We start from the raw sequence: 14,669 nt of genomic DNA, 5'->3' as shown, positions 1-14,669 counted from the left end.
GTTTCCTTTAGTGGTCTATGCTTGAAAGTCTGTCTGTGAGAAGTTGTGGGAATACTCTCTACAATTGTGCAATTTATTTGCATTTGTATCATTTTCTCATACTTTGTAAATCCCACTGTAATTTGTACTCTGTGTGTGAAACCCATCCTCTGAAGACAGAATGATCATGTGCCCTTTTCTGGACATCTGTACTGACCGCCTCCTCCATGGCACACACTCTGGTTCTGTTTTGTCATTAGCATATTCCCAGATGTCTGGTAGTGTTTCATGACCTCCACCCTATTCTATCTCCCTTATTATAGTTGCAGGATCTGGCTAAAAAAAAAAAGTACATAATCATATATGAATCTGTTACAATGAATCCATGTACTTGTGTGAAAGGTATTCCCCTTTCCATTGACCCGCTACATATTTTGGTATGTCTCAATCTATATAACTATGCACATTTTAGCAAAAGTGTTGGGATCGCTAACATTTCATTCATAAAGTAAGATTCAGAATCTATAAACTACATAGTAGCAGCATCTCTCACACGGCATCATTTTAGGATGTTATGCAATTTTCAATTGTCTCCTGGGCTGTACATTTGTATTTTCTAAAAAAAAGGGTGTTTGCACGTTCACAACGAACATGCACAATACCCTAATTGCCAGGGAAAATACACTTTTGATATCATGGTACTATGTCATCATAGATTTTAAAGATGTGTAGTTTGGAAGTTTAATCTGGACAGCTCGTACCAATGTGCTTTGTAGACCTGGCTTGAAAAGAAGTCTTGGATGGAACATTTATTAAGATTGCAGAATGTCCATAAGGAAATGAAAAACACAATGTCCTCCACATCATCCTCCTCAACCTAAAATAAGCATATCTGTTGTGACAAATCCAAATGCACCCATTCTCCCCAAGTGACATCTGCTCCCTTTTAGATTAGGGAAGTGAGCCTGCTATGTAACACCTTCCCTAGGGGTTGAGGCATGTGGGATCTCACTGGTAGCTCCCCATAACCCCAGTAGGGTACAAGGACTACCTAATGGAGAAGTTTACAATATCTTCCTTAACACCAATACCCCAAGTGTTTTCTGCATACATGAGAGCTGACGGTAATGATGATGTAATGTGACCTTTAAATATATTTGGTCTGGCTGATGACCTCTCTGTGAAGCTGATACCCCAGGACCAGTGGGACTGTGTCTCTCGTTGCAGGTAGAGACATATAAGGACCCTTACCTGGACCGGGAGAGGAGCTGATGCAGAAAAAGTCGACCGCTGTGACCAAGCTAGTTGGAATAAGCTGCACAGAGTGGACACCACTGCAACATCACAGAGCCGATGCAACCTGCAGGCAGAACCACAGCATATATGTGGTGGGCAAATAGCCTGCATAACGCTGCCGAGCGCAGGAGCTCCAGAGTCCCTACACTCCAAGGTCTCTGCCTTGGACAAAACCAACCTTTGCACAATGCGGAAGATCAGCATGCGCGAAGAGAGGCACCCAGAAGACGGTGGCAGGAACCCGCATCCCGAAAAAGGAAGGTTCCATCGAAAAAGGAGCGACCATTTCGCCAGAAGATGACACTGTGGACCAGCAGGCACATGGTACTCGGCCACGAGAGGGAGGATGGTGGTTGAGCTCTGGGGCACTCAGAGAGAGAGGGAGTCAGAATTCCAAAGCTGATAAAGTAGCTAACAGGCTCAGCAGACCTAGAGAAGAACAGAGAATAGAACCCAGAGAAGAGGAACACAAATCCCATAGAGAGAAGGGGAGTATAAGAAACCAGGAAATAAATGAATCACCAATTATGGGTGATCCAGACCTTTATATCCCAGGAAGGGTTTTTGGATGTGTAAAAGAGAGGCCCAGGACCGAGCGGGTTGTATCTGAAAGGCGGAATCCTCACAAATAGACACTCAGCCAAAAGGCTGGTTCGACCTGGCCTGCTAAACATAGGCCCTTACAGAAGCTGGAGAACTATAACCATTTCCTTGAACTAGACTCTAGAGCTCCACTGGAGCGCACAAAGGGCTATCCTCTACCGGGAACCAAACCTCCCGGAAAGGGTGAGCCACAAATGCCAGTTTACATTGCCAGAATGCCAAAGCTGATAAAACAGCTAACAGGCCCAGCTGACCTAGAGAAGCACAGCGAATAATACCAAGAGAAGGGAAACAACACTCCCATACAGAGAAGGGGGTAACTAGAAACCAGAGAACAAACAAATCATGTATAGGTGGTAAACCGGAAGTGTATATCCTATGAGGGGTTACCAGAAGAATACAAGTTAGACACAGACCGGAGAGGGTTGTGTGAACTGCAGAATCTTCAAAAAGGAGACATGTGGCTGATAGGCAACGGCCTGACCCGATATGCAAAACAAAACCACTTACAAAGGATGGGAAACTACAACCATTTCATTGAACCTGAGTCCCCAGGTCCATGTGAGACCACAAAGACACAAAGAGCTACCCTCTACAGGGAACTGAATTGCCCCGCAGGGGTGAGCCAATGAGAGCGTTAGAATAACTGAAGAACATACCAAACCAGGTTGTGCATGTAGGGAATACACTGCTACAGTTATGCAGACTGTGTAGAGAGGCACATGAGTTTGGCCTTGTATCTGTTATTAAAATACTGAGGAACGTTTTGATTTGTTGGAAGTGTACGAGAAGGCAAAGCCCCAGAAACCAACAGCATCATTTCATCCTTGTGTTTTGTTGTATCCCCAAGAAACTGATAGAAATACATGAGAAAACTAAAACTTGGGAATTCGAGAGGAACATTAACTAAGACATTGTTGGAAGGGGGACTTGCACCAACCAGCATAAAACCATGCCATAGAAAAAGAACACTTTAATGCACTAAGTTTGTTTTCCATTATTACTTGCAGGGTCAGTTAGTTAGCTCAGTTTTGGACACAGGACAAAGTTGAGTTATGTACAATGTGCTGACAAGAACCTTTTTGTTATATTCGTGGATAAGGAACATTCACCATAGGAATATGGCTAGTTGAGGTATTTTCTTTTACGTTAATACATCTAAAGTGTTTGAAAATGTCCAGTTGTGTCTGCATCCTATCTCTGACCTACCACACTACCAAGAGTATTATTTTCATTGTGTAGGTAGTGGACTAAAAGGTGCACTGAATTCAACCAACATATATCTCCAATGTCTTCTTCACTATTTTGTAAATGATCAATTCATAGTGCTACGAATAACTCACACTTGTATATAGGTGAGCACTGTAGACATTGCGTGATGTGCTTGGTCTACCCATGTTGAATGGTCTGTATGAGGCTTCATTTCAACAACTTTGCACACTTGCATGTGCAACTTTGCATGGTATATGCTCTCGAACAGGAAAACATTGTCCTAATGCAAAAAACATAATCCTTCAATTCATTTTTTCACTGTGTTAATGTTTGATTTAGAGCTAATAAACATGGAATTGGAATGAGGGAAAACATCATTATGGTGCACACATGCATAGAAAGAACTTTTTTTATCACCAAGACAAGTGACGGAGAGTGACAGTCCTGCTTCTGCTACTCAGTTTGTTTCCTGACTCTCCCCTCTCTGCTGCTCTTGCTGGAGTGTGTCTTCCAGACTGGAGTGTGTCTTCCAGCTCAGTACTGGTGGGTGGACCCACAGTACTAATACCGCCTGCAACCGCGGAGCGGCCGCGAAGTGACAGAGAGTGACAGCCGCAATGGACGCTTCTCCCATTGCTCAGACCCTTGAAGAAGAGGAAGGCCGTCAGCTGAGAAGTGCCCGTTTAAAGCAACCAACAATGGAGAAAAAACGGCCTGCCACAACTGTATCAGCAAAGAAAAGTGTACATGCGGCTGCTCCGTCTTCTCCCAAAGGTAACATAACGCCCCCCCCCCAAACTGGCAAAGCCCGTAACTGCCCATCGCCACTAACCTGTGGAGTTTTACCTTTGCCTCAGGAGGACTCGATGGACTCGATGGAGGGCCAGGCCCGCCACTCGGTTGGCGCCTTGGACTTGGCTTGCCCGCCCGCGCCTGATCGGGAGCCTCCGCTCTCGGGCTCTCCAACGTCGTTCGGTGGCGGTGGAGGCCCCGGACGGCGCGGAGCAGGGGGGGTCAGTGGGGGTGTCGGCGCCTCCTGGGGGCGAGAGGCTGGGGGGCTGGGTGGAGGCGCCGGCAGTGTGCTGTGGCTCGGGGGGGGCCCGTGGAGGCTGGAGCTCGGCTGAGCGCCACGGCTGAGGCAGGGCCTGATTGTGCGCGTCTTGCCCAGCCCGCGACGGCGAGCTCGGGAGAGAACGAGGCCCTGCCCCCGAGCTGCATGTTAACCATTGAGGCACAGATTCACACGGTGCCTGAGCTACAAGCCAAACAGCAGAGTCTACACTCTGCTCAAGACGTATGCAACATTGACACTACTTTCGATGGTCAGTCCTCACCCACTGACAACATCACAGTGAATTTTAAAAAAATACAAAGAAATAAAGACTCAGCAAGGCTAGATGCCCCCAACTCCAACAGTGTACACACATTTTCTAAAGGTGCCAAAAAGAAAACTAAGCCTAGTCACCTGAGCCACAAACTAAGAAATCAAACAGTGACTGGAACCAGAAAAATAAAACCACAAGGGGACAATGGACAAAATAGAGTTTCTGAGGGGCACAGTAATCTAAGAAACTTCTTCAACCTTAGACCCCAGGCGAAAAACAGAAACGGGAGACAAACTAACAGACATAGAAATTTTGGAGGCTTTAAACGACTGCTTACCAGTGTCAAAGCAGCGTCGACTTGATGGGCCCCCTCCAAATTCGGTTGAGCTCACCTATAATTCTGCAAGGCCTACACTGAAGGACATGGAAAAAAGCACTCAGAACCTAAATACATCAGAGCCCGCAAGCGATCATATTGGTCTCCCAATAGGAACAACAGGCACAATGATTCCGCTCTTATCTCAAGCAGAGCAGAAAGTTTTGGAAGAACCGCAGTTGAACACAAGCCCTTCTCCAAAGGACACTTTGGACACAAACATGCCTCCACAAGCACTGACCATCGGCAGTTCTTAGGACAACGCCTTGTCTGAATGCGTAACGAGGCAAGCCAAGGCCATCCTGCCACCGTCTCCGGGATGCCAGAGTACACAAGTAGATACCCAACCAGAAAGGGTTGACATACCAACCGATCCGGGAGAGAAAGGACGCCTAGTGGACAGTGAGCCTTTTCAGAATACTAGACCTCGTAGAGGTGACAACTCACTTCCTAGGAAAACAATCCTTCAGAAGGACTGCGATCAACCAGCCCTATGGGACCCCTTAAACATGGCAGCCAGCCGAAGAAACTCACTGGAACCACATCGAACCAGCTTCCAACGTCCTGCATCCGGCCCTCTCTGGGATTCTCCCCCTAAAGGGAGACATCACCACAGCTTAGATCAAAACCAGGGGGCCACGCCATCAAAGAAACCGGATATGTTATCTATTATGTCGGCGGTAACAATAGCACTAACCCCCTTCATGAAACTGTATGAAGGGATCAGCGATGCCCTAAAGGACCACACATCAATTCAGGCTACAATATGTAGCAAAATAACTTTCTTAGACGCATTCATCATCGCCCTAGAAAATAAGGAAAAGAACCAGACCAAAGCACAAGAACTACAATTTCAACCACCACTGTTCAGAACAGAGGCATTGGTTAAATCAGGTGGTTACAAAAGATTCTGAGAGTCAAACGCTGACTATGATCGATCTAATGCAGACTTCTAAAGAGAACTTGCCCTCTAGTCATGTTAAGCTCCCTCCAGGAACATTAGTCAAGTCCTCTAACTTGAAGATACTGTAACCAGTATTCATCTTAAATCGCCCACAAAAAGTTCCATCTAAAGGTCTAAAAGAAGTAACAAAGGGACTAAAGCTGAAACAACAGAAAGTTGTACGAGAAGAACCGACTTCAGTGCAGCTAACATCAGCGGCTTCTCGCTCGCTGAAAACAATTGACGACTTCTTGGAGAGGGAAGAGCTGATGAATATAAGCGTGCACCTCGATGAACCTCAGTCCCCAATACAGAGTGCAACAAATAATCAACAGCCATGGAAAGCTCAAGAAAGGTTGTCAGATAGCCCGACACGGGCAAATGAAAGAAACAAGGCAAAAACAAATGAACTAGGTGAACCAACGCCAAATGAACTAAAAAGGAGGATGCCAAGTAAAACCTCTCCAGGACAGGGTTTGGAAAGGCTCAGGACCGAAAGGGGTACAATACTGCATGACCTTAGAAAAACCTCATACTCCCTTGTCCAAAGGTGACCAAATAAAAAAAGGACAGAGAATGACCAAGTAAGCCAGAGCAATAATCAGAACAGGAAAAATCAGATGAAACAAGCAAAGAGAAATGACTCAGGGGATCGGCAGGACCGGGAACTAACAGAGAGTCAGTCTGGTAAAAAGACTACAACCAACTGTGAGGGACGCCTGAGATCAAGGAAGGACCCAAGAGACCCTGACCTGGGACAGCGCCGGAGAGAAAATCCAAGAAAATTGTTGGAGAGCTCCGCCAAAACTTCTCTGAACCACCCCGACCGTAACAAAAGAAGCAAAACGCCGAGAGAGGTACGCAATGACCAGAACACGCACAACGGTTCGACCAAACCTCATTACATTACAAAAACAGCAATCTACACGAAAGCAATAAACAATAAAGACTTAGCAAGGTGGATTTTAAAGTTGGAGCAAATTGAGGGAAACAATGACGATATCATTTTAAATCGAAACTCGGTCCTAGCGCTCTTCAGTTATATTCTGAATCTTCAGAGGATAAAAACAGAGGACCTACTCATTGTGGACCCTAGCCACAGGAAACAGAAAGCAATAGCGCATCTGTACATTAGTTCATCGACAGTACAGAGACAACCAAGATACGAAACCAGAAGCTTGTTAAAAATGGGCTACGATCTGACTGAATCGACTAGAAATAATAAGGGACCGATCCCAGCGAGTGGCATTTCGCAAACACCTCAAACTTATGCGGCTACAGACAACTGCCATGGCAACAAGAGAGTAGAGAAGAGACAAAGGGATCTTTGCAATCAAACCAATACAAGTAGAGCACCAGAATTTACGGGGGAATGGCAGAAAATTAAAGCCAGAAGATCGCGATCAAAAGGAAGACGTTGTGGGGTTAAACCAACTGGTGATAATAGACAGAACGTGGAACAACACGACAGCAGGGGACCCCTTACAAGCCAGCAGAAAAAAACCAGAATAACGCCCCAAGCGACAAGAAGGAAACCCTCCATCGGGAACACCAGCGGAAAGAAATCTTCAATTCAAAGTCTATGGTCTTGGCTTCTGAAAGCTTTGTCAACGCGGCAGAACAAATAGAAATCCCCGACACCCGAGCAAAGCAAGCCAGCAAACATAACCCCTGATGAAAAAACAAAACGAATAAGGCTATGCTCATGGAACACAAAGGGTCACGGCCACTTGACAGCTACCAGGGACATAAACCTTGGGAACTACGACGTCCTCTGTCTCCAAGAGACCTGGTTGACTGAAGCTCCTACGCTAGAAGGGTATGAAATATTTTTGTCTCCAGCAAAAAATGGTCTGATGGGTCGTCCATCTTCAGGAATCCTGACCGCCATACGTCATGGCTGCGGTATCTCGTCAGCGAAAGCCCTAATCTGCAATCAAGCATTATTGATGATCAAGGCGGACTGGTCATACATAGAAAAAGTAAACGACAAAGAAACAAAGACATCAATAGCTGTCTTAAACATTTACTGGAATCCAGCAAAAACCGAAAACATCCAATTTCTAGACATGGTGGAAAACGCAATTGATGAAGCAACAGTGGTACACCTAGTGCTGCATGTACTTGTATGCAGCGACCTTAACTCAATTTGCAAAAAGAAAACCGAAACCCAGTCCCCCGCTAAAAAGATTCGGTGGCAGACATAAGAGGAATGGCTTGGGTGAACTTAATGTTATCACGAGAGCTCCTTAACATGGACGAAGTACTACCAAAGGCAAAGATCCTGCCGACGTGGGAGCAAAAATCTTCAACTGCAACGATTGACTATATCTTTGCAACACACAAGATGGCACAAATAATAACTGCATTTGAAGTGACACGTTTGTGTGCAAGCGATCACAACCTATTGAGCATCTCTTGGCCAACAAACCTCAGCATACCAACTAAACCTACAATGTTCTTGGAGACACATAACCAGGGAACAAGATTGAAAATGTCAGTGGAAGCTATAAGCGATGTGAAGTCAAAATACCTGGTTCAAAATCACTTGGAGAGCATAAAACAGATCGATTATTTACCGCTTCTCTCGATATATAAAAAAAAACAGACCAACTGTAACCGAGGAGGTACTCGAAAACATACATACGACAAAGTCTTGGTGGAAAAAAGAAAGGAACTGAGGAAAATAAAAAGAGAGGCAAAAAATGTAGGCCCGTTGAACGCAAACCCGCTTGTCGAAGAAGCCGTGCAGAAGTACAAATCATGGCTCAGAAATCACAGATTGGCGTTATATCAGAAAGACGCAGAAACCATCTAAAGAGCCATTAGCGGGAATAAAAGTAGAGAATTTTGGTCTCTCTTGAACTCAGCTACTTCACCAAAAGAAATTTCGATCCTAAACAACATAGGCCAAACCACCTGGGAAAATTTCTTCAGTGCACTGTACCAGTGCCCAGAGACCACTTTGCACTTGAAACAGCATTCAACTGAGGACAAGTGGGCACGCCTCGACAACATAGCTGAGATCATCAGGATGATAAAGTACCTTAAGAACTCAACGGCCCCAGGGCCAAATGCAATTACAAATATGGACCTGTAACGCTCACCTGATTCCCGCAGAGGCGCCGGTCTTGACTGGGTGAATGCCGTATCTTCAAAGGTGATGTGTAACACACGGTTGGCTCTTTGGGCTGGACCTCTGTGCACTGTATGTCTGACTCGAAGAGTAAGATGTCTGCAGATAGAAAATATGGGATTAATGAACTGGGGTTATTGGGTGTCTCTCTCCTCTTCCCTTTCTCTTCTCCTGTAGAACCCCAAAGGTTAACGCCCTCACCTTAGGTAAGTGAACGCCGAGCTCTCCATCTGCCTCGGGGCAGGGTGCCGTAACCAGTTTCTTCACTGGATAAGGGTGCAGGCCTCTTGACCTCAGAGGACTGCTGTCCGTCGTTAACTGCACGAACGGTAAGTTCTGGGCACTTCAAATGTCTTAAAAGTCTTTTGTAATGATATCTCTTGTTTTGCAGGGTTCCGGCGATGGCGGATGGCGGGCTGATGAGAGTTGAGGATCGAACCCGCGTGAGGAATAGAAGCGCCTGGAAGCACGTAAGTAAGCGCTTGTAGCCTGCTTCACGATGCGCACTAACTGTCCCTTTTATCTTGCAGGTACAAGTTCGGAGCTTTAGAGAAGCTGAAGGGTGCTGGAATACCCACTGGATTCGGCGTGGGAAGGAGTAATGGCGCGTGAGTAATAAAGTTGCCCAATGTCTTTAAACGCACCTTCTTTTGTCTTTCAGATGCGGGATGCAGCGCCGAAGGCCTCCGGAGCGTGCGAAGAGCTGGTAAGCTTTTGTCTTTCAGATGCCGGAATGCAGTGCGAAGACCTCCGGAGCATGCGAAGAGTAGGTAAGCCTTTGTCTTTCAGATGCAGGAATGCAGCGCGAGGCGTTGGTGACAGCCGATGGACCAGGTAAGAGATGCGCTGCCACTGAAGACCGTATTGCTAACCTGTTCTTTCTTTGTCTTTACAGGTGCTGCTGAAGACTGGATTCCAGGATGGTAAGCCTTTGTTCCCTTAGGCCCAGGATCAGAAGCAGAAGACACGATGAGCGTTCTGCTGCAGAGAATGCAGAATAACGCAAAGCAAGATTCATCCATCGGGTGTGGTTTAAATAGCCTCCTGTAGTGCTTAGGTGTCTCCTTCCACAGCCACGCCTAGGTAAGAAAAGAGTTCCTGCTTTCCAGAAGAGTTCCAGTGTTCTGAACCTAGGGAGTGGCTCCTGCCCCACCCAACAGGAAAAGTAGTCCCAAACAGAGGAGGATCAGGGGTTCAACTGGCAGGTAAGTAAGCAGCATGGTCTGCTGCAGGTAAGTCCACCCAAGCATTATGAGCCCGGCGCTTCCAGCGCTGGGACTGGGCATCTTTAGGAGCCTGGTGCCACTTGCGCCAGGACAGGGTCCAAAAGGTCCCAATTGGGACTGGCTGGCACTCGGAACCGGGGTTATGGGTCTGCTTCCAAGGGAGTCGGGCAAGTCCTGATCTTTTGGAAGCAGAGATCATGACAGGACCTAAAGGCACATCCGGAAGAATGGGCAGACCTCCAAAGCTAAATATTTATGAGATGTGCAGAGTTAAAATCGATCCCACCATCATGGAAAGTGGCCACTGCAGTACCGATCTACAAAAAAGGAAATAAGAGCGACCTGGCCAATTACAGGCCAATTGCCTTACTAGAATGCATCGGTAAGGTTTTTGGAACCATGCTCCTAAACAAATGTAAGGTCTGGGCCAAAGGGGCTCCGTGCGAGGATTTCTTACAAACAGGATTTAAGAAAAACACAGGAACAGCAGCGAACATCTTGACGCTAAAGATCCTAAAAAACAAAGTTCTTGAAGGGGGACCACGAATACTAATCGTCTTTGTGGACCTCACACAAGCATTTGACCGTGTAGACAGGTCCTTGCTCTGGAACAAACTGGAGAGGTGGAATTGACCCGCATCAATACTGGCTCCAATTAAAGCCTTATACTCCGGCACTAATATGCGGGTGCGACTGGACCAACAAGGCTCACTATCATCAGAAATCTACACCTACAGAGGAGTCAAGCAGGGCTGTCCATTGGCGCCGGCACTGTTTTTGGCATTCATAGGAGACATCAAAGACCCAGAGACGGAAGTACGTTGTTTTCTCCTAAATTGGGCAGAACTCCCATAAATAGACTCCTGTACGCCGACAACCTTATCCTTCTTGACTATACATCAATAGGCTTGCAACACCAGCTCAGCAGCCTTCAGAACTATATCTCAGCAAACAATCTGGAGATCAACAAAGACAAACAAAATGTATGATTTTGTCTAAAAGTACGAAAAGAAAGGAAAACATTACACTGAGCCTTGACGGGGAAGAAATCGAGAAAGGATGCGAGTTCAAGTACCTTGGAGTCACACTTGACAACACCAAAAACGAGCAAGCAATGCAAAAGTTTTTGAATGAAAAAAACTGGAAAGCTAGCTGGCCAAGGTTGTGCGATCGATAGAAAATGTGTCCGCTTTTCATTGATCCCCGTCTTAAATTTCTATAAGATGAAAGTAGTTCCATCATTGACCTACGGGGCCGAGACAATGCCAAACATCCCTAAAACACTGTGGCCTAAATTGGAGGCAACATTTTGGAGAAAGGTGTTGGGCCTGCCAAACAGTATTGCGATAGCGTGCATTAGGAAAGAACTAAGCCTTTTATCACTCGCGGCTACGGTCAAATGTAACACCCTGATACAGTTCCGAAAATGTCTTCTTTCGGAAGAACCCTCAACTTACAACCTTATCTTACAAGAAACTCTGGGAGTCAGATGCAAAATGTTGAACCAGTGGACAAAACAAAATCTGGAAACCTTACAAGAGGTGGGGATGGATGAAGAAACCTTGAAAACTAACCCAGTGAAAGTTCTGAAGAAGATCAAAGAGCTAGACTGGATTATGACAGGAGAGCAAGCGGCAGCAAACAAATTAACGTGCCACCTACCACAAAACCCAACAAAACTGAACAAGATTCACCCGTTTCTAAAACAGTTCCCATCAAAACAGGCAAGGAATCTCTTATTGCGAGCAAGGCTCAACTTACTTCATACAAATGAAATTCTGACCATCCGAAGGAAAGCAGCCTGTGTAGGATGTAGATTCTGCGACTCGCCAGAGAGGGTGGAGTCGATTCGTCATCTCCTTCTTTCCTGCCCAGGAACCTCAATTATGAGAGCTCACTACATGAAACATCTATTTTCAGACTTTGAATTGAGCGAAGAAGACCTATGTTGGTCTCGAATGATGATGGGTGTCAACGTTTCGTGGTTGATAGCCACCTACAAACTTTTGCAGCATATAGAAAAGTCCCTCCCCCGAATAAACTAGTCGACAGACGCTGAAGGTGCACAGACAACACACTTGAGTGCCTGATCTTTGCAGGAACTTTACAGGAACTCGTTGGGACTCTCTCAAATCTTCGTCGGAACTCACTTTTTGTAAGACTTTCGTTTGATTTCATTTATGACAGACACGGAAAGACTTTGGAATTTGAACAATCTGATTTGTAACTTCTTTTGTAAAAATCAAATTTGATTAATATACAAAAATAAAAAAAGTAAAAAAATTCTTGTCCTACTTCTATAGTGTGCAAATTGCTCTCGTACTGCTGCAAATTTTCTGTAATGAGCTATATTTTCTGAAGTAATGTGTATTCATCTGTATTTATGATTTAAGGGAAAGCTTGATTATTCAATTACAAACGGTTCGAAAAGGTGATCGGGCCTCATTGTGACCCCAGCAGTAGCCGTGCCGGTAAAAACGGCATGGCTGCTGCCGCAGTTGTGTTTTTTCCGGCACCTGGCAATTATGGAATCACTGGGGCATTAAAGCCCCGGCGGTCCCTGAAGCCAGGCGCTGGAAAAAGTAACTCCCCATTCCCATTCGAGTCCCATAGAAGTCAATGGGGATGGGGAGGACGGTAGCACCGGCACCATTCATAATAGTGCCGGTGCAACCATCAAAGTCTGTGAGCGGATGCCTTTCCGCCCGCCAGGTCAGACCTGGCGAGCGGAAAGGCACCCGGACCACAAACTTGTACTCTGCCCGTCCGGTAACAACAGTGCCGTAAGCCTACCGGCACCGTTGTTACGGGACGATGTCTGTTTCCTGTGGACTAGAACATTTTGTAAATATATGTGTGTCTCAGGGCCAGATGAATGTAATATTCAAATGAGCACAAATATGGCTTGAGCAATAATTGTATGCAAGTTATTAAAAAACTAAATTCTTAAAATATCATTTAATCACTGATGTCTGTTCATTAAATGTCAGATAAAAAGAAACACTAAAATATGAGGCAATCACCACGTAGCTACATGTTAGGACAATTAGAGGACACGTGTCATCTATTAGGGATAGCAACAGCTTTCTAGCTATACAGCGGGTAAAATCATTTAAAACCCCTTTTTTAATCATTTGATTATTATTTTCATATCTCCTTTGGGAGAGTCCACACGTTAACAGATGTCTAGAAGTATTAGTTTGAGCCATAAACAGCTCCGTCAGGTGCAAATCATCAATGAACTCCTCCTTGACTAATGGGAGCCTGGCAGTGTTGCAGCTGTCAAATGGGTTTACTCATGAGTTATCCAGGTTACCTAGGTGGATGCTGATTCATGGATGTGAATTTTCTTTAATTGAACCCCACTTATGCTAGTGAAGGAATCTTCCATCTGTTTCTCTGCAGAGCTTTCGGACTAAGACTCCCTTGATTCTTCACCATTGATTCTGCTTCCTAGGTCTGATTGATGGGTGGTATAGTCTAAAATGTCTGCAGAGCCAAAGGCTGCCGATTCACATGCAAGAGGATTGATGTGAACCTATATTACAGCTGAGGCATGATGGAACAAGGTACTGCATTTATTTTGAATACACTGCACATTTTTGTTTTTTCACCGGGGATTCAGAAAACATACTTTCAATTTTGGACTTGCATTGAGGATTTCCTTGCTGAAAAATGTTATTCAATCTTACCGATTGCAGATCGGAATCCTAATTTTGCTTCTGTAGGATTCTGATGCTTGCTCTATTTTTCGATGATGACTACCTGCACCATTCTCTCGAGAGATGTGTAGCTATTTCCCTCTGTGGATGTTTGTATCTTTGTTGCTGGACTTTTAAGAATTGGTAATATGATTTTTAGAGAAGTTTAATCTAGAAAAAATAAAATGAAAAACGTTCATTTATGTTAATGTTAGTGTTAAAGGTTTTTACCCCATGCACTGATGCCACCTGTGTGGTCTCCAGCTGCTCAGGTAGATCTGTAATGCAAGGAGGGAGGGTGGGTGGCTAGTGGGTTTGAGCAGGAAAAGCGCAAGAGAGATGTGATGTGGTGTTGGCAGCTTCAGTTCAGAAACACTGTTCACTGAGCATAAATGTGATTTTCGTAAGATCACTGCCATGTGTTGTTGTTGTGTTAATCCACCTAGATGCTCCACACCTCCCACCCCCAAAATCCAACCAAGTGCACCACATCTCCCACCATAGGAATCCATCCAAGTGTGCCACCACCCCTGAAAATCCACCCAAGTGCACCACTCCCCCACCCCAGGAATCAATCCAAGTGTGTCACCCCTCTGAAAATCCATGCAAGTGCATCACAGCTCCCATCCCCAAAATTCACACAAATGTGCTACGCATCCCACACATGAAATCCATCCAAGTGCGTCACACCTCCCACCCCAGGAATCAATATGGGTGTGTCACCCCACTGAAAATCTAAGTGCATAACATTTCCTACCCTTGAAATCTACCTAAGTGCATCAGATTCCCCAGGGCTGTCAGAAGATGTGGTGAAGCCCAGGGCAAAACATTTGGTGAGGCCCCCATACAATGTTTTGCACTCGGCAAGCAGC

This window comes from Ambystoma mexicanum, chromosome 10, assembly GCF_040938575.1.
Source record: "Ambystoma mexicanum isolate Mex_15411 chromosome 10, UKY_AmexF1_1, whole genome shotgun sequence".
Classification (NCBI taxonomy): Eukaryota; Metazoa; Chordata; class Amphibia; order Caudata; family Ambystomatidae; genus Ambystoma; species Ambystoma mexicanum.
Note: the sequence above shows the minus strand (reverse complement) of the source record.